Source organism: Lonchura striata, chromosome 2 (genome assembly GCF_046129695.1).
Source record: "Lonchura striata isolate bLonStr1 chromosome 2, bLonStr1.mat, whole genome shotgun sequence".
NCBI classification, from domain to species: Eukaryota; Metazoa; Chordata; class Aves; order Passeriformes; family Estrildidae; genus Lonchura; species Lonchura striata.
In genome coordinates, this window is record NC_134604.1 from 64,885,425 (window position 1) to 64,912,414 (window position 26,990).

The 26,990-nt window shown below is 36.0% G+C and overlaps 1 long non-coding RNA gene across 1 annotated transcript in view; it reads right to left on the minus strand.

The window, feature by feature from the left end:
- Positions 1-2,885: 2,885 nt before the first annotated feature.
- LOC116183560 (uncharacterized) overlaps positions 2,886-26,990 on the minus strand; it is an 87,548-nt gene continuing 63,443 nt past the window's right edge. Inside the window, exons 3-4 of the long non-coding RNA XR_013342070.1 lie at positions 8,126-8,186; positions 2,886-3,018 (exon numbers count right to left, since the gene is read on the minus strand). This is a non-coding gene — a long non-coding RNA (uncharacterized LOC116183560). The remainder of the gene's footprint in view (positions 3,019-8,125; positions 8,187-26,990) is intronic.

Genomic DNA, 26,990 nt, shown 5'->3' on the forward strand with positions numbered 1-26,990 from the left:
GGGCTTGAGTCTGAGCAGTTGCTGAACTGCCTAAGAAAGCTATTAGGGAAGAACTTTAATGAATTTTACTGGATTTAAAACAGATCTGTGGTGTTAGAGAACAATTCTTAATTTCAGTTCAGCCTCAGTTACGGCAGCACTGTGCATCAAAAAAATTACTTTTTTTTTTCTTTTTTGAAATCCAAAATAGTCCTATCTGTAGCTACCTCTCCTAAACTTGGGAATTCAAATCGTGTTGCTAACAAGAAGAAAATGTTGCTTGTAATAATTAAATATTGTGTCATCAGCACAATGACCCTAAAGAGATAATAGAAATCAGTTATTTTATAAAGGAAACACTTTTCTTTGCAGAATCTACCCCTTCTTGTAGCCAATTAAACTCCTGCAAAAGTTGTAAAATAATGAATATTGCACCTTACCTTCAGTTCTGGATGAATGCTTTAGACTGGAGTTCAAAGCAGCCACTGTACAGTTTTCCAAAAATTGCTTTATAAACTTTGTAATTCTTAACTCAGTACACATAATATTCTATGATGAGTATATATTTCTTTTGAGATCAGAAGCACTATTTCATATTGATGCTTCATGATTTTGTCTTCAGAGATGAAGGAGTTTGTTTATTTAATTCACTTAGGTTCATAACCCAGACAGAACCAGCTCTGGCAATACCTCCTCTGCCTTACGTTCCTTATTTAGTAAATAGAACCTGCAGAATGCATTGCTATCTTCTCTGAAATCTTTGGCTTTACTGGACTAAGCTGGAAATGAGATACATAGATCAGATGAACTCAGAAGGAAAAAAAGAGCAAAAGAGTTGCTGCTTTTGGAAAGAAGCAAAAAGGGTTTTTTAAGCCAAGTAACTCTGCCTGTTAATAGCAGCACTAAATATCTATTGAAGCTTTGTGGAAAGCTTTGAAAGCTATTTTATTTTTAAATAAAAAGATCCTAAGCTTACATTAATTGTCTTCCTAGAAAAAAGACTGTACAAACAGAAATATAACGCTGTGTACATGTAGGAAACCTTGCCATTAACTGAGGTGTCTCTTACATGAGGCAGGTAGTACAGATTTAAGTTGTGTGTGTAGTGCATAACACAGTGCAGCATGGTTCAGAATAAGAACTATTGCAGCCTTAGTTCTGCACAGGCTAAATTCCCTCACAGATACATATTTCTTCCTGCACAGATGTGCATGGCTTAGATACAAAGTCCTTGCATCTATCCTTTCCTGGATCTAGTCGCTGGACCTTGGTGGCCTCCTCAGTTACCACCCACTCATTTACAGATCATTTAAACTAAAAATGTGCATCTATGTACATATTCACAGCCTGTGGAATTAAAAATTTTGATTGGGTTTTAGCTGCTTTGAAGTTATAGACCCCACTTTCCTTCATCCTCTTTAGGTAAACATACTGACACTGAGCTTGCCTTTAAGTGACTTTCTAGAAATAGTCTGCAACATTCAGGGATCCCTGAATGTTGCTTGACAGAATAAAGGATAGCGAAAACAAACCCTATTTCTATACTAATAACCCTTGGAATAAAATGCACCACAACAATATCAAATGTCCTGCTGCTTGATGGAATGTCAGAAAGACTTTTTCAAAATTCAAAAGGACAAAAAAGCAATGTCAGGACAAGCCATAAGTGTGGGATGGTGTTTCAAATCATACATCTGCATAGCAAATCCACAGAACATCTGCAAGTGCCCAGTACAAACCTAGAAGGAATATTGCATTTAGCTGAGGCTTGTATATTACTGTGCATAGCTATTCCAAAAATACGTCTACAGGCAATTCCATCCTGCATGGGAAATTTTTCCTGAAAGTTGAAGAAAAATGGATTTGAGAAGATCACGTAACTACAAATAATCATAGTGGGAGCAAGCACATGCTAAAAGAATAGCTCCTTGCTACAGCCTTCTGATGGCAATAAATTCAGGAAAGTCCTGGAACATGAGATGCAGTATTAATCCCTTAGCAATACTCTATTTTTGTTACTATGTGTGGGTCTATGCCAGTCTGCTCTTAAAAAGTGTTTTTCAAATCATACAAAACAGAAACAAGCAGGTTGTGATTCAAAGGTGTTTTGAGTAATTTATAGATTAGATTTGCCAGCAGCTACTGCTGCAAGGTAAAACTGTTTCTAGTAATTTATAAAGGCTTTTATGCATAAAATCATATAATGTGTTTAGTTGGAAGAGATATTACAGACAATCTAATTCCAGCCCTTCCACTAGACCAGATTGCTAAAGGACCAATCCACCAGGTCTGGAAAATTTCCAGGGATGGGGCAGCTACAGCTTCTCTGGGCAACATATGCCAGCACCTCACCATCATCACAATAAGGAATTTCTTCCTAATATCTAAGCTAAATCTAACCTCATCTAGCTTAGAACCATTGTCCCTTGTGCTATCACTACATGCTCTTGCAAAAAAAATCTTTCTCCAGTCTTCCTGTAGTATTTCTCCATAATTTAATCAACCTCTTAAAACTAGAAGCCAAAAAGACATATAGATAAATTGTAAGAAACGTAAGTCCTGAGTCCCTGCTTATGAATCAGCCTAGTACCAAAGAATTTTTAATGGGGATTGACTCATGAGAAATCTCAAAGGATTGACTTCACTGACTTAGAAATATAGATATAAGTGAGAGCCAGGAAGAGCCCACGGACTGTCTGCATGCTTTGAAATTTGAGTCAGCAGTCTCTGATAAGATGACTGTGTATCATGAAATTTCGGGCTTTGATCTGTAGCCTTGTGAATGGATTTCTTTCTTTCCACCCCCTAAATATTAACTTCAAGACGCAAGCTTAAGATCTGAAAGTTGAGTGTAGCAGTAGAAAGTTGAGTGCAGGGTAGAAGGAAAGGAGGACTCAGGCGCTTCAAATTTTTTTAATTTCTACTGCAACTCTTCGTTTGACTAATCTTACCACATCTCATTTTCTTTTAAGCAATCAGATTCCCGGAAGTGTTGTCTTCCTTCCTCGGCTCAATTTTCTCCCATTGGCAGAAAATCACCTGGAAAGAAAAAGTCCTGCCTTTGAATTAAAGTCTTTATAAATCCTGTGAAAATCTGGCAGCAGCATCTTGAACTTAAGAGTCACTTTGGAAGAGTAAATATTTTTCTTCTATGAAGTACAGAATTGCACTAGTCGTAGAAGTATGAAGGCTTTCAGGAAGCTGATCCTTACTGGAGCAGAATTAGCAGGATTTTCAGCCTTCCTTCTCTTTCAGGCAGTTTAAATTTTATGGTAGGTGCATTTTATTTTACATATTGCAAATGTAGTAAAACATATGAGAACGAGAGGCCAGCAGAGTGTTTACAGTCCTGAATCCTTTGCGATTTTCCATACAGATGTATTTTAGTCACTGAAAGTCATGGTAAAAATGTCACGAGTAAAGTGCTCTGTTAAATCAATGCCTAAATATATTTTGTGTTGGCTGAAAAGAAATATTTCATTTATATGAAGAAATACACTTAAGAGATACTCAAGTCTTTCACTTCCCTGAAACTGAAACTCCTAAATCAGAAGACCTCTGCTTGACTGATTGGAGTAAGCTTCAGTTCAGGCTTTGTGTAAAGGTAGTTTTTCTGAGAAAATACCTCTTAAAGAAACAGTAGTAGAATACTGACTAGATATGCCTTCTGCTCTGTGCTACTTTGAAAATGCTGTGCTGAGGAATTTAGGGTACCGATTTCCAGTACTGGTAAGGCAGGATAAGACATGCCTTGCTCTAATACTGCCATAAAAACTAGGAATCTACTAGGAGCCATGAAGCTCCTTTGAAAATAAAGTATCTGCCTCTGTCATTTAAGTCAGTAGATTTCTACTTGTGTTTTTATAAAACAATGAACATGCCATGCATCCCATCTGCCTTGAGCCTGTGTATCTGTCACAGCTCTTATAACACACATGCTTTTTTAACAATTCTGTTTATCTTTGAAGTTCAATTAAATTGATTTATAGGTAAGCTGTGTCTTCATGTGATCCTGTGGACTGGATCTTCTTGTTTGACTCTACACACAGCTGAGGATTTAAATATCTGCATTTGGCCATCTTGCTTAGACTGCCTTTTCTCTCTATGGAAAGCAGAAATATATTATTCTGCCTACTTTCACTGTACATTTTAGGAAGAAATTATTCACTCCTTTTAAGGGCATCTTTCTCCCTGTTGTACATAACTACACTGCCAGCTTAATTTTATCATCTATCCTATGTAGGATATGCATGTTTCTTCTTCCCTGCCTCTGAATACTTGTTCTTTTTCCTTTTAATGATGGATTTCTTTCCTCTTGTCTCTGGCAACAGTAGGTTTTTTTTTTTTTTTCTCTTTACAGAGCTTGACAAACTTATTTTAGCGTAATCTGTCTTGTAAATGCGGTCTTGTCAATATGAAAAAGTTTTTTCCTGGGACAGACTGTTGTAAACTGCACAAAATGTGAGGTTGTTTCCAGCTGTCAACCACTTAAAAGCTCATGTTCAGAAGCAACTTTTTTTTTTTTTTTTTTTTTTGACAAAAAAGTGCAAGAAAGACTACCCCAGAAACTACAGGTATGTCCGTCTCACTTCAGTGACTGGTAAAACCATGGAAAAGATTATTCTGGGTAGTATTGAAAAACACCTGGAGGAAAAGGCAGTCATTCACAGCCAGCATAGCTTCAGGAGGGTAAAGTACTGCTTGTTGGACCTGATTTCCTTCTACAGCAGGGTAACCCACGTAAATTATGTTGCAAAGCCAATTGATGCAATTATTTTGGGCTTCAGCAAAGGTTTTGATAGGGTCTCTCAGAGGATCCTTCTGGACAAAATGTCCAGCCCACAGCAGAATAAACACATTCTGGGATGGGTGAGAAACTGGCTCACGAGTTGGGCACAAAAGGTTATTACAGTGAAAGGGGTTGACACCAGGCTCATGACATGTCCCTAGTGAGGTTCATCCATCCTTACCCCAGTTCACTTCAACATCTTCATTAATGATTGTTGATAATTGCTGTTTGATCTGGTGATTTCTTTGTCTTATGCAGAGATTGTATTCTGAGAATAGGGTACATTATAAAAATGTATTAAAAGTCAATTATCTGACCTCAGATTCTAGGACTTGTTAAATATAAATTCTACCTATGTTATGGTTTTGCTAAAAAAATCATATCCAAGACAGTATTTTTGATCATCCTTTCAAGGTATCTGCTTTCACAGTCCTGCACCCCTTGTAGGAAATCTAGCAGATCTGCACCTTGACCTGTCTGAAGTCTGATTCCAAGAACAGTTCTTCATAGACAGTAGGCAGCTGGATTAGCAAGGAACCAGTCATGAATTAAAAGTTCCCTTATGCTTCCTGAGGGTTCCTCTTGAACCAAATAATGGGCTAATAGGTTATAAATCAAAGCAATATAGATAGAAATAGAGATGCTCTATGTTTATTATTTACTGTATTGAGGAGTGCAGCAGGATAAGACAAGGAGAAAAATGAGAGGAATACTGTGAATCACTCCTTTGTGCTACTTTAGACCTATTCAGTAAATTATTTTATTAAATTTTCAGTAGGAAAAGAATAATTAGTATTACAGTAGTTGAAAATATAGAAAAGTGTGATGGCAGGAAAATTGCTGTGATCATGACGGAATTGTCATTTTCTAGAATATATAGGTTTGTTCATAAGCTGATGTGGCTTATCATTTCAGCCTCACTGCAGCTATTATAATTAATTTATGGCTATTGCTGCGCTCCCGCCCCGGTTCCCTTTGTCTCAGCCCCGGCTAGCTCTTGTGGGGCGAGGGCGGGCGATGGAGGCACCCTCCGCCGCTCCCAGCTGGGGTTTGGAGAGTGCCTTTGTGGGTTCCGGGCAGCGCTGGCAAGCCTCGCGGTGGTAAATGAAGAGCGGATCCTGCTGGGGGCTAAGTCCGAGTTTATTGTAGCCCAACAGGGCCAAATGTCCTAGAACGGTGCCAGCCAACAGGAACAAGCACAAGGTGCTTGCACTGGCTTATAAACTGTAAGGGAGGGGTATCCAACGACCAATGGGGATAGGGATAGGGGGTGGCTCCGGGATGGGGGGATATGGTGGGGTCCAATGGGGGAAGGATATGGGGGGAGCCCCAGGTTCTCACCCAATCACCCGGTGCCCTGAGTAGAAGCTTCTGGATGGATGGGAAGGGGCACCGAGTGATAGACAAGGCACCCGGGGGGGGTAAAATGCCTCTTTCAGGGTGATGGATAGATACTGGAAAGGCGGGAAGGGAGGACAAGGCGGGAAAACTGGGGATAAACCAAGTTGCACACGGGGGTACAAAGGAATAAACCAATACATAATACAGGGATAATAAAACATACAAATAACGCAACTCCACAGGCTATGGTCTGTATTTGTTGATAGGACTAATTGAACTGTGGAGCAAATGATATTCAGTGCCATGAAGCAGATCCTTGGGTGGATTTTGTTCTATCCAGGATCCTTTCCATTCCTTACTTATGTCAGTACATGTAAGAGTTCTGGGAAGCCAGTTACAAATGGTTCCTATTATCAGTTTTGTTAACTCAGGGTCCAAAACCACTTTTGGTTTTTACCTTAGACTGCTTCCATTTTGTGTACACTCCTGATTCCTCTCCTACTTCTAGATCTAGCAAATTACTTTCAAAACTTGTCTCACCACCGAGTGCCTTTTGAGAAGGACATATTTGATTAGAGAAATAGCATAAATATAAGAAAAAAATAATAATGAAAATCATACTGAGAGTCCTTGCAGATCATCCATTGGTTCAAAAGCTTAAACCACTTCCAGCCAATGAATCTTCAATTCATATGCAAATTTTCACTTGAGTACATAAAAATTGCACAATAAAGGTGCAATTACATTCTCTTCAACAGAACATTTCCTTGCACATTCAGATACAGAATATATATAAAGTATCAGAATTACAGCATATGAGATCTCTAATAACCTTAAATTATAGAATTACTTATGCATTATATTTTTCCAATGTGAAGATGAACTTAAATTAATGTTATAATTAATTTAAACATAGGAATTCTCCTAATTTCATGAAAAAGCATTTTATGTGCCCCAGACTTTTGCAAATACTAAGTAGCAGCTAATTTATTTAGTTAAAAGCTGTGACTAATTAATTTTTAGCACTGGAAATGGATATTAGAAGCTAAGGCACAACATTCAAGGAATATATTAGAAGATACATATATGTGTGTTATTTTAATTATATTACAGTTTAGGATTAGTGGCCTTTTGGAGTCTGCTTCTCACAAAATATGCATATATGCATATAAAATATGCATATAAACATAACATACATAAAAACTTTACAAGTCCCATCTTTATGTTAGTGATACATCTTTCCTATATAGACATACATGTAAGCTTCTTAATTAAAACATTCTATGGACACGTGAATTAGTTCCTAAAATCTGTATTCTTTCCAAATTAGTATTGCAAAAGACTGTTAACTCAATTGTTGGTGCAATGCACACTTGCCTTTAAGAAGTTAGTTTGATATTTTAGTGTAAAATTAAGTGAACAATAAAGCACCCTCCAATCTTGCAATACGGGTGAGTTGATGCTTGTCAGAGCAAGGTGTGAAGGCACCAGAAAGCACCAGAACTATTTCACTCTTTCTAGAATCAGAATTATTTTGAATCCCAACACCAAACCCAAGCAGCACAGAGGATGCAGAAAAGACTCCCCAGAAACCCATGGTCAAACACCTGTGGGGATGAGTTTCAGAACAGGCTTTTGAAACAATTATTTTAGGAAAGAAAAAGATACTGCATTTACTGAATGTTAAAAAATTGAAGGACATACAGGTAAGAAGTTTTCTGAACATTTTGAAAAGAACCTTCTCTTCCTTTATCTCTGGCTAAGGAGTTAGGGGTTTTAAATTTAAATTGCATCTCTGTGGTATGTTTAGTAACTATAACCAAGTGATTTCTTGGCATTAGTTTAGCCTTCAGTCTGATGGCTTGGCTAAGTGTATGCTAATAAAAAATATTTATTCTTTGGTACAAATGAACTTTTAGGAAGATATTTTTGAACTAGGTAATAATATTCTAACTATACAATTACACATACAGCTGTTTGTTATCTTAAATGTCAGTAAATCTTTCAACATCTCACCTTCTTCCCCTGTCTCAGCTTGCAGTCAATTTTTCAAGGAAAGACGGCCTGTCCTGTTGATCTGTAGTGGAATTTGAAACACAGTGAATCAGTTACATACAGAAGACCTAAATACAAGCCAGACGTATAGAGAAAGCAATACCTGGAAATCAGAGACATGATGATTACTTTTCAGATTAACTTAGGAGAAAGGGATGAAAGATGTACACAAACTGAAACCAAACAGATGAACACGAACACATGAGATTTAAATATTTTACTTAATCTAAGAGTCTAAAAAAGGAAACAGACTTCAACAGCAGTCAATTGCAATGTTATCACGCTGACTCAGTGGAACAGGATTGTCTCTGATGTTGAACAATGAACACTACTGAGAAGTTTATGTGAACTTGAGTTCACATTAAGTGTTCTCAAGAAGGGCTGCAACCCTATTAAGTGTTTTAGAGACAGAATTTAGTTGCTGAAGCTGGGGAGGATGGTCATCAAAGACCCTGGCTGGGTTGCTCAGGTGTGTTATGCCTGCAGGTCCAGCACTTCATTAGCTGGCTCCTGGCTCTCTAGATGCTGCCTCTTTTAGCAGTGGAAGTTTCCTCACCTCTTCCTCGCCTGAGGGAAAGCCATCATGGGTATAGGGATGGTGATTAGGCTTTTCCTATCAAACCATAGTGGTTAGAATTTTTTATGGAGATTTTAGTAAACACTCTATTTTGGAATTTATTTTATTTGGATTCCATTTCTTTTAACAGGTATGACATTTTAAGGATTTTTTTTTTTTCCTCCATGCACTGCTTTTCCAGTCAGCACAGGTGTGAAACCTGGAACAAATAAAGACAAAGAGACTGCAACATTATGAGCAAGTAAGAAAGAAATATATGCTGTGTGTCATTCAAGGTTTCAATGTCAAATCAAACTCTCTCTAGACTATTCTTTCACATGAAACCAGAGAATGACTGGAGAGATGCAAAAGAAACACAGTTCTCTTTGCATCCCTGGTGGCAGCACAGATTTGTTCGTATGTTTTGGCTAATATTTTGAGGTTCTTCTGCTGGTGTATTTCAAAGAAAAAAATCCTAAGCAAAGTCAGTGCATTAGAGTAAAAGTAGTATGTGTGCTTACTTCATATCTCCCAACAAAGCAAATCCTTTAAGACCAGTAAGAGTGGTAATGACATTTTTATGTGCTGTCTAGGCTTTAATCTGCAAAGAAGGCTGTGAAGGTAACACAACTGCAAACATTGAAAAAGAATAAAGTCTTTTCCTCCTCTCCCTCCTGCAAAGTTAGCAAGAGAGTAGCAGCTAACAAGCAAACAGTCTTTTTTAGTGCTAGGTAGCACAGAGATCTCCAGGCTACAGCCCATGCTTTTCTTCTTGGAAGTGAACCAAAGTGCTGCAATTCATGCTGGCTGAAAGGCTGCATTTCACTCAGGTCAAGTAGCTCAGGAATCTACATTACAACAAACCTCAATTGGAATTATACTTCTTCCAGAATTAAATGTGAGATGAAACCATGCTGATATACGTGGTTGGGGAAACTTCTACATTTGAAGGAGATGTGGAATGGGAAGCAAAAGCAGAGTAATATTAAGTAAGCAGTAAGCAGTAAGCAATATTAGGTGTCCAGTAAGGTGCTTGAGAAATTAAAGGATAATTAAATTAAGCTTAGCTCTGCTTCATATTATATACAGAAAATTTGTATAATGCAAATATGTACAAATGACTGTTCCACTACATGCTGCATTGAGATACTGCTTCTCAATTTTTCCTTAATTGTATTTTGCTTAGTATGCTGTCACTTGCATTAACAATAATATCACATCAGGATATCTTTTTACCCCATAATGAACATTTGCATAAAAATATTTACAAAAGATGTCTGAAGGGTTCACAATGACCAAATGTCTCTGAAAATAGCATGACATGATTTTGAATGAAAGCTGTTTAAAGTAGAGTTGAAATGAAACATGTTATATCATACTACACCATACTATAAATAGTATTGTGAATGCTATTTTTGCTGTTCAATCTTTGCTAAATGAAACATCCACAGAATCACAGAAAGGTTTGGGTTGGAAGGGACCTTAAAGATCAAACCCTTTGCCAGTGGCAGGGACACCTTCCATGAGATCAGGTTGCTCAAGGACACATCCCACATGGTCTGGAACATTTGCAGGGAAGGGGCATCCACAGCTTCTCTTGGAAATCTTTGCCAGTTACCTTCCTCCCATCAAAGAATTTCTCCTAATATATAATCTATAAACTTACTCTCTTCCATATCAATGCCATAATTCCTTGTGCTATCACTGTATGCCATTTTAAAATGACCTTGTGTCTCTCATGCAGGCTCCCTTTAGGTACTGTAAAATACTATAAGGTCTCCCTGGAGCCTTTTCTTTTCTTGGCTTAAAATCTCCAACTTTCCCAGCTACCTACATCTGAGAGGTGCTCCAGCTCTCTGATCCTTTTAACAGCTCTCATCTGGACTCCCTCCAACAATTCCATTCAAAATACTTTTCATGCTTAAATGAATTACCTCAAAATAAAGATTATATTAAACAACCAAAATCATGTTTCTTTATCCTGGGGTTCCATTTATGCTTTAAAAGTATGCTTCTGTACACAGAGAGAAGCACATGCTTTCCTATTAACAGCTTTAAGTTAAATTTGCCACTATTTAATGTACTGTTGAATGTGATTTAATGAATCGTGACTGAAAAGTGGAGTTTCGGGGATATGTCACTGTCAACACATTCTGTCTCTCTGACATGTTGTCATCAGTGATCATGCTTACCCTGGATGAATGGTCTTATGTTCCTCTCTAACACATAATAACTGATCTGACATGCAAAGTTAATGGAAAAAATAAACACATGACACGTAAAAAATGATGGGACTTGTGCTAGTTCCTGCCATGCCATGCCGTGTACTCCAGTTCCTTTTCCTGACTACTCATTTGTCAGCACTGCTGATTTCTTCTAAATTAAATTATGAGGTATTTGAAATGTGAAACATGAGCCTACTGTCTAGAATTAACTGAAGTCCTTTATAAATTATAGATCTGATCTGAAGTAGGAAGACATCAAATAGTTGAGGACAGTAATGAGTTTCTGTGGTTTATTAGATTGCTGGGTGTGTATCCATGCAGGAATTGTTAGAGCTAGAAAGCCTCTATTGAAGTCAAAGATCCTTTTTTTTTTTTTCCAAGTGAAATCAACTTTATATCTACTATGGAAATGGTTTCATGCAGTGTACTGTCCTTTCACTAGGGAAAAAAGCCACTGACCACATCAGCTGGGATATAGTCAGGTTGAAGTCTGAATGAAAAAAAAACCAAAACATGAGCCATTTCAGTGAAAATATCTGACCACAAAAATTTCAGATTTCCATGTTTTCTTTTCTCATTTATTCACTAGTGCATCTTTACAAGTAAAACCAGCAGTTTTATACAATTATGTCCCCAACTCCAACAAGCCTACATTCCGTAAGAATGACACCCACAATTGCTTAAAAATTTGGAAATCCTCAGTTAAAATCCTGTAGAACTCTGTTTCTCAAAACATAAAAAGTATTTAAGAAAAAAATTCACAACTTGGTAAGCATACTAGAGTGTAATCATTCTGACTGACACAATTTCTCATTCCTTAAGACAATCATATCTTTGGCAAAGAGCAAAATAAAATTATGTAATTATTTATAATAATAAAATTCATTTAATCATAAGAACCATAAAAGCCAGGGTTTTGATCAACCTTTATTACATTATTTTCAATCTTTCCAAGCAAAATTTGCATTTTTAAGTCAATATTTAAGTTCCTAGTGAACTATGAATACTAGTAATAGGAATTGAACTTCCGCAAATCATGTCAGATTATTTGGATTTTCAATATCTGAGAAATTAATTAATCTGAAAAAATTATTTGCAAAGAAGTTAATAGTGGGGGTTTTTTTCAGTACATGTGTTTTACAAACCCAGAAGATTATACAGTAGAGAACAAACTGATCTCATGCAGATTTTAGTAAGACTGCTCCATCACCTGCAGTGAAATATCTCTGATACATGCCAAAGCAAGACATGAACCAGGCTGAATTTTCAAAGTCCATCACTGCTCACCATTGGCCTCTCAGTGCTTCTGTTCCTAATGTTGTCTAGTCAAGCATCTGCTACCAGCACAAGCTCAAAAGGCTTAATGAATCATGCATTTTTTATATTATATCCAAGATTATAATGCACAAGTTTTTGACTTGATCATCTCTGTATGCTTGTTTTTATTTCACCTTATTGTTTAACACACTCTTGCTGCTTTTGTCTGACAAAGACTTCTTTTTCAGTCAGAATGATGAAGAGCATTAGAAAGAACAAATCCTAGCATGTAAAGTTAATGGATCTATGAAAAATAAGAAGAGCTATATAAAGAAAAAAAAAAAGGAAATGAGAAAAAAAGGAAAATACCCCAGTACTCCCCCCAAAAAGTACAAAATCCTCTGGAATTTGCTTTATTAAAGCCTTGAATTTGATCCAATAGTCTGGTCTTTCAGTGAATGTCTATGCACCCAGAAGCAGAACAATGTAGCCAGTAAATGAGTGCTAATACCTTTTCTGTTTGATTTCTGGTGTTATGCTCTCGAAATCAAATGGCAGTGGTGGGCAGCTTTCATTCTGGGTGACCCTGTTTGCACACGTGGCTGTCTGGGCATGGCCTGGGGATATAAGATCTAATGTGCACTCAGGTTCTTTCATTTCTGTCAGAAATGTTAAACATTTTTTGAGAAAAATCAAAACATAAAATAATATAAGAATATCTTGCTCAAACTTTTTGCAATTTTCTATTTAACTTCCTTTTTTTTTTTTTTTTTTTTGAAATAGCATTTTTTTTGAAGATTGATCCTTTATGTCTTGCTGGGAGTTTAAAATATTTAGTAGTTCATGTAAATGTTCAGCACAGATCTAATACAATCCCAAATATCTTTATTTTAAGTGTTTTCTTCCAGTTTGGTTTTGAATATAATAAAAGATCTGTGATTTAGATAAAATTTTGTGGTAAATTCTGTTACCAGAGAGAGAGCATGAAAGCAAGTGTTCTGCATGACTGTGCAAATCACAGAATAAAGGTTTATGTCTTAAATTATGTGGAATGTCCTGGAATTTCTTTTTCATCAGCTGATCATCTCACCCAGAGCAAGATAAGCAAAGTGATTTTGCAAATTTTAACACACACCCTTATTTCACATTTTGACTCAGCAAGAGAAGACTTTTTTTTTTTGACGTACCTAATTATTAAAACATCAGTAGATATTGTGACCAAAATCTAATATTATTAAAAATTAAATTAAGATAAAATTTAATATATTATTATAAATACATTGAATGCATATGAAAATGTGCCACTTGGCAGTATGGTGTTGGAATCACAGTCCTGAATTTAGACATGCCAGAAATCACAGAAATTAACTGCCATGGATAAGTATGGTCTTTTGATTCTTGAACTTACGTCCCTTATAAATAACAAAGTACTTGGGCTTCCTTAATCTGACTGAAATAGAAATGAATGTAACATGCAGTAATACATGTACTATATAGTAACATCTGAATATTTTTTTGATACAAACTTAGATTTAAAATATCTTATTGAGAAATGGATGTTTAAACAAACCCACCCCAGTGTGAGGAAAAGAATCTGTAAATAGCCTGTAGAAATAAAATCAATGTACATAAATAGACATGATAGTTTAAACAAATATTGCTTTGAAAAATAATTGTACTGACTGGATCGTGTATGTTTGTAGTTAGTGATTTACTGATTGTCTGTTGTTGAACTCTGTGCTTTTGGTTTCAGTGGACTTTTCATCCCCTCTATCTTATATCTTGAAGGTAAAATCCATTGTTTATTCTGGATATACTATATGATAAAACATTTTTGACATGTAGTCCAAACATCCCATGAAAGATAATCTTTTTAGATTGTGGGAGGTCTTTTTGCTGCTACATGCTGTGATTCAGAGTAATAAATGAAAGATGTGTAATAGTGTGTGGGGATGCACTGGGACTACAAAAAAGTATTTTTGTAATCACATACCTCATAGAAGGCTCAGAAATTGTTGAGGTGCTGTTGTCTTCATGGTTTTGGGTTAGAGGGATGAGGTCTGAAGGAGCGGGTAGGAGAAATACGTTTTTAGAATTAAAAATATTTTCTGTAATGTCTGTATTTTCAGGACAGAGTATTAAAAAAAACCCAAAAAAACTCTGAGGTTCAAATTTTCACAAGTGTCTTTTTTGGTGTAATATTTTCCCCTCTGTATTCTCAAATAAGCACTATAGCACTGATCTCAAAGAGTGCTTAATCAAATAATATATGTACAATTTTGAATATTGGGGTTTTTTTAGATAATTCGAGAAATGAACATTACTCAGTTGTTATGGGCTAGAAGTAACTTAGAGGACCAAAAACTATAAAATAGTGTGGTCCATTTAGAAAAAACATAGGTCAGTGAAATCAAGAGAAACTGATGATCTTGGGTGTTGGTAGATGAGAAGCTTGATGTGACCCAGCTAGGTCAAGGGGGAATGGCTTTAAACTGACAGAGGGTAGTTTTATATATATGGAAAGAATTTTTTACTTCCATTTTACTTTGAGGGTGGTGAGATACTGCCACAGGTTGCCCAGAGAAACTGTGGATGCTCCATCCCTGTAAGTGTTCATGATCAGGTTAGAGAGTGCTCTGAGAAACCTGGGGTAGTGGAAGATGTTCCTGCCCATGTCAGAGGGATTTGAATTAGATGATCTTTAATGTGCCTTCTAACCCAAACCATTCTGTGGTTCTATGATGATCTAATAGTTTTAAATGTAAAAGTAAAGATTCTGGTAACTACTGCAGTGGAATTTTCAGATGAATATATGAGAAGTCCAATGAAATTGAAGGGGCATTGCAATTATGAGATCTATATTTCATCTGTGAAAAAGAGCTGCTGAGAGTGGGCTGCTGTGCAGTTAGCTACCAGGGAAGGGTGGGTGGAAAACCAGCACAGAACAGAATGTCTATGAGGTTGAGAAAAACTATTGTGCCTTAAGAATGATCACTGGAGGAAAAGACTGTGAACTGTAAGGAAGTTGAAAGAGATCACTGTGTAATTGTGAGGCTCAAAAAAACAACACATAAGGCAGAAAATTAGGTGGCAAATATCTGATATTTATTCAAGCTCATGGTGATATTTTCAGTAGTTTCTTTTATACAAATCATTTATCTTTCATACATTCCATTGTTTAATCTGAATGTTTATTTCAAAGTGGTATTAAATTCTTTGTGTAGCTTAGTGGCATTCCAACTTCGTAGTGACATTATCCTGATCACCCCTCAGTCTGTGATCACTTCAGGATGTGTTTTGTTTGAATGTTCTGGAAAATAAGGGGTTTTGGGTTAAGACTATGCAAGAGAAAGAGTATATACCATATATAGATACAGTCTTAAAAATGGTCTGGCAATTATTTTAAAATAAACATATCCTGAAGAAAAATGTGAAAAGAATTTGCAATTTTGAATCTTGATTTCCAATCCATATTCTAAATCTGAGTTTAAAAATTTGTTTATTTACAGGATGCACTCCACCTGGGTTTTGGGGGGAAATGAGAAAGACATTTCTGTTATGGATGATATCCTTCTTGTCCCATGAAAAATCTAGTAGATATAATATTTATCTGGATTTATTATAAGGAAGAAAAATGTATTAAAGCTGAAAACACAAAATCCATATAATAATAATTAGTTGTAGTATCTATATATTTCCAGTTTTTTAAAGTATTGGTTCCAAAAATAAACTACTCCCTTTCAATCATGAATATTATGTCTGACATGAGCCATTATATTATTGCACCTTTCTTGGTACCAATAGTGCAAGGGATATTTGAGGCAGGAAAATAAAACCCTTTATTATATTAAAGGGTAAAAAAAAAAATAGTAACTTACTGTTCCATATTACAGACCTGAATATAACTGTGACTATCTTTAAGCTCACTATTCTTCAAATTTATATAAAGCTAATTTTTTTTTACATTCAAAACTTAATTAATAGGAAGAATTTCCAAGAAACAGGCAATAGATTAATTCTCTCGAGATAGACTCTTGAAATGTATGGAAGGAACAAACCAGCAGAAATTTTGCCTGCACATCACATGAATTTTATTTTGCCTGCAACATTTATAAACTTCTAGTACACTTTGTGTCATTCTCTCCTCTCAGGTCAGAGTGGGAAAATACTTAGTGTATTTCCATCTGGGTGAATTGATGTTTATGCACTATGTCATATGCCATAATGGGCAGATATAAATAAATGGATTTTGAAAGAAATCTGCATGAAGCTAAGGTTCAGATCCAAAAAAGTATTTATGTGCCTTAAGAAAGACTTGGAACAAATTAGTGGCTCATTGATCCTGAGAACTACTAAGCTGCATCTGTTTAACTCCAGAGATGGTTAAAAACTGTATTATCCTCTATTTTTGAACACTGCATGTCACCAGATGCCATGGTCTGGTTCTATATGTGCCTCAATTTGACACAGTGATTGTGCCATTAAATGTTTAATTCATGCTTAGTACCTGGTGTCTGATCATAAAATGTCTTTGGACCCTTCAAGACAGGAGAAGAACTGTGGCTGTCTCTCATGGGAATCAGCTGAATCAGAGGATAATGTTCTCTCAAAGGATTATAAAATCATAGAATTCTGTAATAGTTCGGCTTGGAGTGGACCTTAAAGCTCATCTAATTCCAACCTCCCTTGGTGTCCCAGGGTCTCCTTCCACTTGACCAGGTCACTCAAAGTCTAATCCAACTTGGTCTTGAACACTTCCAGAAATGGAGCATCCACAGTTTCTCTGGGCAACCTCTGCCAGTGTCTCCCCACTCTCACAGTAACAAATTTCTTCCTAATATTTAATCTAAGCCCATCCTCTGTTTATTTAAAGCCTTGTCCTGTCATTACATGCCCTACACGCAAAAAGTTCCTGTACAGCTCTTTTGAGGGTCTCCTTTAGGTGCTCAAAGGATGCTATAAGGTCTTCCCAGAGCCTTCACCAGGCTGAACAACCCCAATTCTCTCAGCCTGTCTATACAGGAGAGCTGTTACATCCCTCTGATCATCTCTGTGGCCCTCCTTGGGACTCACTCCAGCAGGTCCATGTCCTTTATATCATGATCTCTTCTCTGTCCATAGTAATATTTATAAGAAGGGTCTCAGTTTCATAGGAAAGTAAGGAAATGGGCTAGCTAGCCTGATGAGGAGATCAGACACTAAGGAGGAAACCAAATTGACCTAGAAATAATTCTGAGGGAATGATGCTCTGCCCATCTTCTCTAAGTGCTGTAAAGCCCAAGCTACTGTGGAAAGGGCAGCTGCAACATTTCAGATAAGGTTTTAAGAGAGTAACCTTTGATTCATTTAAAAAGAAAAGGAATGCACTTAAAGCTCCACAAAAAAGGTCCATGGGTGAATACCTAGGCAGATAAAATGTTTCCTCATGGTCCTGACTATCACATATTGGATGGGAAAATTGGTGTCCCACCCACCAGTTTCAAGGCAGCCATATCTGATGAACTGTAGAGAGCCCATTGCCCTATTGTCCATGTGGGTGCAAGATCCTACTTTATTGCTTAGAAACCTTCATTTATATGCCATTGAAAATATCTGCATTTCAGTTTTTAACTCCATTTGCATCTACCATCTGATGGCAATTGCTGATTTAGAGTTTTGTCTTGGCTCACCTCAGGTCAGTTCTTCAACAGAACCTGTAAAAACATGGTGCTGTTTCATGATAAACTTTTTCTCAATGGCATTTTTCTCACTTAGTCACAATGACACCTCAAAGAATATTCTGTTTCTGTTAGATTTTAATCAGAAAATAAGAGCAAGAAATTGGATGTAACAATCTTCAGGGGTATATATCAGTGAATGTGTACAAGATGGCTCAATCATTTTGTAGGAAATACAAACAGATAGAAATACGCAGAAATGAGCATTTTCATTATATTTTGGTTAGAGTTTTGTTCTTTGGTCCTTGGCAATCAAAACTGCATGCCAGATAATTTCAAAATGATGCCTTGTCACAACAAAAGATATATCAGGAAAAAATCAGCCTGACTTTGAAATGTTTTTTCCTACTCTTCTGTGTTCCTGTATTAATGGAGCTCTTTCCAGCTTCTACAACTTACCTACATTTGGAAAAAGTCACTTACAGCATAGTTACCCAATTTAATCAGCATAATGCTTCTGATATAGAAGCAGTGTCATGAAGACCCATTTTAAACTCTTAATTTGAAATTAGTGCATCTTCTGTTGCTATACTGTAAATCCAGGAAATTTAGAAAGATTATCCAAGATTTTGATATGTTCATCACAGATATTTTAAAAAAAACCAGTTCAGCATTTGTAAAAGAGACATGCCCAAATTCCAACCTGGGCATAGCACACCCATGAACACTGGTTGCATTGGCAGAAAGGTATAAAATGTCAGAAAGACTATAAAAAGCTTTATTTATTCAGAAATAAGTTTTTGTGTTAATCCAGTTTAAGAGCCTTTTTTGAATTTTGTGGAAGTAACAATTAGATAGAGAAAACAGGAACTTTCACCTCTGAAGTGCATATAATTAATCACTTCATTTCCTTTCTTCCTCTCCTCTGTTGCCACTTTATGTGAATATTGAAATAAATCAATTCCAAAAATATTTTTAACTGCATTAAAAATAATGCTTGAGTAATGCTTCATTATTTAAGCATTCAGTCTAACAAACATCTGTATGGAAAAGAGCATTTCACAAAGCACTGCAGATGCAAAGGTGAAAATAGATGATGACAGATAAGTATGAAGAATGTAGTTGCAATATTTTAATTACCTCTAAAGTGTAGCTGCCTTTTCCTGATGGTGGACTGGTATGCAAGTAAGTCAGTGACATGAATTTACTTCTAACTGCTGCAAAGGCTTTGCTGCAAATTTAAGCAATATTAAATAAAATCTTTACAAAATGTCTCATAATACAAAACATAAATATTGTATGTGAGCATGCCATGAAAATTTATGCAAAAAAATGAGAAAATTATAATGCATTTTGTCAAAAGCAATAATTTATTTTTCATACAAAAGAAATTGATTGATTCCGAGTACTAGTTCACAAATAAAAAATGAACATCCCTTTACAGATGAAACAAAAATACACTCAAGTAAAAGAAAAAAAGTTTATTAGGCAGTTCCCCATTACTTTTTCTCACGACTGGAGTAAAAGAGGGAAGATTTCACTGCTCTCTACCTAAAAGGAGGGTGTGGTGAGGCAGGGGTCTGTCTCTTCTCCCAGGTAACAAGTAATAAGATGAGAAGAAGTATATGCTTGGATACATGTGTATCCAAATATCATTGCTTCTAGTTTTATTGATTTTTTTCATTGCAAAGTCAGTTGGGATATAACATAAGGGCTTTCTATATTTTAAGGGATTTGGAGTTTTCATTAACCTTGCCAGATCTGAGGTATATGTGGGTGAATGAACTCTCTCTGTGGCACAAACAAAAATGAGATAAAGCCAATGAGATAAAGCAATAAAACATTTCTAAGCTGGCAGGTTGGTTCATTTGCCTAAAGAAAAGGCTGCTGAATTACTTCCTACTCTCTGCTAGGCAATCTCTTCTGTTGCTGTCTTCCAGAAATATATTGTCTTCATGTTACAAACAGATTTGTTTGAGAATATACTCAGGTGGGTTGAATAGGTCTTCAAGGTCTACTGGAAGAAAGATGTACTATATGCAGATGATGGGTATATCTTAATGTAGGCATTAATCATTAAGCTTTACTACTGCACTGTTCTCTAGAACATCTTTTTTCATGTAAGGCAGTATCTTTACTCACTTCTGTGATATATCACAGGGGAACTGTCTCAACAGGTTGTTAATGCTAAATCTATCCTAATGGAGTTTAATTAAAAACCATATTTTGCAGCTTTAGTCAAAAGAAAACACAATGGTGCTTCCAATCTTGACGGGCCCATTAAGGCATACAAGTCATAATATGTTATTTTTCAAACAACGATGATGTTTTATTTTGATGTCTAATTTATTTACATGGGTTAGAAAATACTTTTACACTATAATCAGAACTCAGTAAGAAAATCCACAAGTTAAATAAGAAAAAAAAAATCAAATATAATGCTCAAAAGTCTTTTTCTTATCTTCAAAGTGGGTGCACTAAAAAACATAATTAATGGGAGGAAAACAAGTGAATTGTTATTTTTTATGAGTATAAATAAATCCCTTCTTCCTTAAAATCCCTTTCAATCATCTAAATAGAATATTTCATAAGAAACACTTGCCAAATAAGAAAGTAAAAAGAATATTTCTAAAGGTTTTACATATATTCATGCATACTTAAAACAGATTGAAATGCATAATAGTTAGGAAAATGCATCTGACAATAAATTAAAAACTTATTTAAGAATAAGATCTGCTTTAAGACTTTGTATAAGAAATTCCAACAATAAAGAATAAAGTGAAATCTAGTCTTATATATATTAAACTTGCTATTCATAGAAACCAAGTTGGGTGTGGCTTTAAGCTCTGGGGATTTTGTGCCTTTTAATTTTTGATCAAATATCCATTCCAGATGCTTAAAAGTAGTTAATATCATTCTCACAATATGAGGCTGGAAGAGTGCCTAATTAATACAATTAATCATTTTATAAATGAATTTTTCTGAACATACATATGTTTATAATTTTCAAAAATGCATAGTGAATAATTCAGGCAATAAATCATGCTATTTGTTTCAGAATTGAAGTACATAATGTCATTTAAAAGTATTAATTCTTCTTTTATGTTTCCTTGAAAAATATTTTCTCTCCTATCCCAGTTTCCAGGATTCATAGAATCATAGAATATCCTGAGTTTGAAAGGATCCACAAGGATTATTGACTTCACACAAGGCAATTTGAAAAATTTGGTACATTTTAATGTTTTTAAATCCATCCTATATTTTGGAAATCAAGATGCACACAGTACTTGAGGTGAGGCTGCAACAATGCTGATTACAATGCTAGAATTCCTTCTTCCAGCTGGTTAGCTATACTGGGCCTAATGTACCACAGGATGCACTTGGCTCTTTGGCCATCAGGGCACATGGCTGACTCATACTGAGCTTCCTAGAACTTCTTTCTGCAGGGTTGCACTTTGCCCTCATTTTATACCTACATCCAGGATTACACCATCCCACTGGCATTTGCACTTGTTAAAATTCCTCTGGTTGGTGACTGCCCAGCCCTTTAATCCATGAAGGTGTCTCTGTAAGGGCCTTTCTGCCCCTGAGGAAGTCAATAAGTCCTCCTAATTTACCTTAGTTGACAAGTTTAGTGTGCATTAAATTCCAGCATCCAGGTCTGATAAAAGTGTTGATGGGAACTTGCCGTAAAACTGAGCCCTGGAAAACAGCACTAGTGACTGGCCACCAACCAAAAGTTGCCTTATTTACTGCAACTCTTTGAGTCAACGCAGGCAGTCAGCTGGGACAACCACAAATTTATGGCTAGAATGGATAGAGTAAATTTATTTTTGTTACTTTATTAACCAGGTAAAGCAATACCTAGGCAGAGGCTCACAAGCAGAGACACAGACTCTGTTAAACAGAGCCCGTGCTAGGAGGTTCCTGGCCTGCTGTTCACACAGACTGATCAAGAGTTATTCCCAATTGCAAGATCACTTGAGCAATTTCCAATCTCCTCATCAACCTATGCTTTTTAACCCATGCCTCTCAACACTTTTCAGGTCCAACTCTTCAGCCAATTGTTCACATACTTTATTGTATACATGACTGGATAGTTTTATAGAAGAATATCATTTGAAAAAGTATAAAAAGCCTTTCCAAAACCAAAGAAACAAACAAAACCCAAAACCCAAACAAACAAAAACTCCAAAAACAAAACAAAAACAACAAAAACCCCCAATCAAAACAAACAAAAAATACCAAAACAAAAAAACACCTGTCTGGTACCTTCTCCTTACCCATTAGTCAGGTAACCCTGTCATAAAAGTAAATTAGGTTAGTGAAGCATAATTTTGCCTTCATGAACCTATGCTAACTTTGAGTGATGACTGCATTGTCTTTCAAGTGTTTTTCAATAATTGCCCCAACAATCTTCTCCATAATTTTACTAGGCACTGAAGTGAAACTGACAGGTTTATAATTACCAAGGTCTTCTTTCTTGCCCTGTTGGAGATTCTAATAACATTTGCTAGCTTCCAGTCATCTGGAACTATTGCATATTCCCAAGACCATTGATAAATAACTCTTTTTGTTGTTGAGATCTCTCAACACCAGCCAGATCTTTCAGTATACCAGGATGAAATGTCATTGTTTCCAAATTAAACCATTAAATGTTAGAAAACTATTCTAGTTGAAGTTAATTTGATCTTGCTGAGGAAAGTGGACAATTCTACTCTTATCCCAACGCCAAATATTTATTCTTTTATCTGTAGAATTAGAAAGCTGCAGGGAATACAAGCACTACACGTAATCCCATCCAACCCATCAGGATATACCTAAATAATTTCTGAGAGAAATCCATGTAAAACAAAGTGGTCTAGACTCTCCAAGCTCATCAGAAAATCTATACTTGTTTGATGATATCTTTAGAACATCTTTTCCTTTATATCACCCACATATTTCTGGTAAAAGCTAAAACCTAAATATAAGTAATGCTTCACAGTCTTCCAACATTTTTTTGAGTAGGCAGCTATCATTAATTCAGTTCTTGTAGGCACCAAAGAGCATCAGATGCTGAGCATCTCTTAAAATTAAGTCGATCTCATGTTCAAAATTGACACAAATTTCACTACCAAACTGCTATAACCAAATAAGTAGTTTTCATTTACTTAGTAGTAACATTTCACTCCACATTTCTACAAGTCACCTCTAGTGAGGTAGTGGAATATTGAAAGAGATCCGTTGTACACATGCAGTTTTGGAAATATTGACTAAGGTATAAGTATTATTAATGCTGCCTTTTAACTCCTCAGATATTACTGGATAGTGAAAAACTTGGCAAAAAATAGGGAATTTGATATGGGTATTGCCCAACCTTTTTTGTGGAAATGATGAATATTTAAAATGAAATTGTCAGAGTCTGAATATTTTAAATATGGTCCAGTGTTAAGTAATGTTCATTATTGTAACACCAACGTTTTGGCATGTGCACTGACAGAAAAGTTCTTTTTCCTGAGAAGAACTTGATGATGCTTTGTCTCAGTTTATTCTGTGTTTCCATTCACGTTGCCTGGTGGATTTTGTTGAGAACTACAGCATCTAACTTGTATGCAGAATCATCTCTAAAAACATTAGGCTATGTATAAATTTCAGAAAGTCTTACCTTATATATATGGAAAGAAAACATTCTATCCCAAACGTGCAGAAAATGTTTCTCATTCCTTTTCTATTCTGCCTTCTGTGTTACATACAGTAAACCATTAAGAAACAAGGATTTAAGTAGGTTTTTTCCCAACCATCAGAGCTGTGAAGTTGATGAAAGTCTTCCCTACCCTAAGAGTTGCCAATGCCTAGCACAGGATGCTCAGTGAAGGGGTTAGTCACTCACTTTCAGTGAAGTATTGACAATTCATGTAAATGTTACCTGCAATTACTGCTTAGGTCTGTGATTGTATGAGACCTGAAATTACTTTTGATTAGTCTAAGTTGAAAAAACCAATTTTTTCCTCTAAATGAAGTGTTAGTTCAAAACCCAAATATTCTTTCAAGCCTTGATCTAAATTGAAATAATGGTTCTGTGACTATATGTTAATTGATGAGCAAGTTATTATGATAGATATTGTTTCCTATTAGTCAGATCATTAGCAGATATCCTAAAAGTCTTATGCTTTAAAACCCTCTTAGAAATGTGGTGATCTTACATTCCTTTCTCCTCCTTCTACCCTAAAATATATAGGAATATTGTATTTATTCAAGAAATTGTGTACAAAACCTATTGATGATTCCTTTTGTAAAGAAATTTAATGTTTCTCTCTCACTGCACCATTCTATCTCAACCGGAGTCTACTAAATAGGGCATTTTGCACTACAAATAAGAATAATCTTTCTTTCTAAGAGATAACATGAGTGTATCACTACAATTTATATGCTATTTTACCAAAACTAATGTCTGCATTGTAAAGCAATATGGACACAATATAGTGAAAATTGATTTTCAGTAATATATATTAGCAATTTTCTGACTGTAGGGCATCACTAGACAATCTTCAGAGCTCCAGCCTTTTCAAAAGAATCTTTTTAATTATAAACTTTACATGTAAGTTGCCACAAGTGATGGTGCATTCCCATTGAGAAAGGAGTAGCCCTAAATCACTATTTTTGTTTTCATGATGTATAGTTATGATTACACTTCTGTGTTTTAATTTTTTTTTGGAAAGGAAATTTATTTCAAGTGAATGATGTAATTTTTTCTTTCTTAATTTCTTTTCCAAAAGGAAGATTTAAAAATGAAAACAAGTCATGATTTTGGTGTGCATCAGTGTCAACCAGCTTGACCTGTCCATGATAATAATTATGTTGATATACTCATTTGATAGGTGTTTTTTTCTTAATTCCTTCTCAGTACTTTTCAAATGACAACACATGTATGAGAAAGTTGTGGTTTTAAGGTCATGATGCAAAGCTACCTCTGGAGTGCCTTCATTATTTTGTTCCCTTGCACAATTGTGAGCCATTCACTGTATATAAATATATATACATGCATTTTTAAAAGTGTGTGAAGTTACCTGACAGATCTAGGGAGGGAAAACAAATCCATTAAATGCCATTTCAATCTTCCCTTTCCTGTTTTGGGCATGTCTAGTGCACATTAGAAACAACTTGCATGCAGCCCTTGAAATCAGAAAAGCTACAAAACAGGAAATCTCCAAAAGGTGATTAAATAAGGAGCAGTTAAAATAGGCCAAAATCGCACTGCTTGATCCAGAAGACAGCATCTGTCCATGCTATTTTGAGCCCTCCAATCCACGATTTTCCCAGAGAAATTATGACTAAGTAGTTGCTGAATCCAGTATCTAATTAACTTCCCAGCACTGTTGGCTTAGCACAGCCTTCACCTGTGGGATGTTCTGAACTGAGTAGCCTGGATTCATTTACGTCAGCATTTGGCCTGACTCAGTGTCTCTGAAGAGCTGAAGGAAGAGAGTAAATGGGTACATTTTCAAATGCAAATTTACTCAGCACTCAGCTACCCTCTTGCTTTTAAAACTTTGTCTAAAAATTAATTTAGTCATGGCATAAAAGCCCTTGCCCTGTTTATGCTTTCCTTCCTTTGTAAGCTGCCCCTCTGACACCTGTTGAGAGGTGTGTGACATGAAATATTTTATTACAATGTGTCCTTAGCTGTTTCAGGAACTAGGAGGCATGAGCAACAGAAGATGATTTCCATTAACGCAATATTTCAAAATGAGACAAATCTACCTAAAATGTCTATTTCTCAGATTTAGATAAATGGACTTTATTTTATAGAGAAAACTTCCAATGTAATACGGAAAAAGATACAATTCCAATACATACTAAAATAGATACAACAAAAACAGCTTGGATTTTTTCTGTTATTTTTCTAAAATTATGTTTTCAAGCCACTTTTCTTCATCTGTTTCGTTACAAAATTTAATATGTTTTAGGATCTAATAAATAAATAGTAAAAGACATTTTAGCACAGAGGTTAGCATAAATCTCACAGATTAAATAGAAGATTTTATCATGAAATCTGTCTCACCTTGTGGGGTACACACCTGAACCAGCAGACTCAAGTTCCAAGGTTGATTAAGGACATCTTGAAAGAAAAAGAGGAAAGATGCACAATCCGACCATGTAAGCCTAATTTGTAAAGTAACCATTGTGCTTGCAGAGACGTTTCAGTGGTCAGAGGAATAAACCAACAAAACTGTTGAAGGCAGTGTGGTGCTGTTAGTGCAGGGTGATTGTATATTAAAAGTGAGTGGGATCCTGAGGGCAGGCTATGCTCCAGTACATAATATAATCTGATTTGCAAGCTTCTGCCATTTACTAATCATTATATTGCCTAAATAAGTTCATTTAACAGATAAATTGAATAGCCATCCTAAGAGCCCATGTTGTTGAATGATGGGAAATATGACCCTTAGGGTGTGACTAAAAAATCTTGAGTTTTGTAAGCAAAGCTGTTTTTTCTTATTTTGCTCTCTATCAGCCTTGTCCAACATTTAAAATATAAAATGTTCTGAGTCAATGCATTTAATTCTGCACATATAGGGTAATAATAAGTATATTGGCCATAACAGTCCCATGCAGTGCTACAGGCTGGGGGAAGAGGCCCTGGGAAGCTGTCCAGCAGAAAAGGACTCAGAGCTGTGGGTCAACAGCAGCTGATCATGAGCCAGCTGTGTGTCCAGGCAGCCAAGGCAGCCAGTGGCATCCTGGCCTGTATCAGCAGTAGGACCAGGGCAGGGATTGTGCCTTTGTACTCAGCACTCAAGCTGAGTGTACTCAGCACTGGTGAAGCCACACCTCAAATCCTGCATTCAGGTCTAGGGGACTCTCACTGCAAGAAAGACATTGAGGTAGTGGAGCATGTCCAGAGGAGGGCAACGGAGCTGGTGAAGGGTCTTAAGCATTAATCTTATGAGGAGTGGCTGAGTCTGGAGAAAAGGAATTGGAGAAGAGGAGACCTTATTGCTCTCTACAACTGATTGAAAGGTTGTAACAAAGTGGGTGTTTGTCTCTTCACCCAGGTATCAAGTAACAGGACATGCAGAAATGGCCTCAAGTTTCAACATGGATGGTTTAGACTTTATCAGGGGAAGTTTCTTCATGGAGAGGGTTAT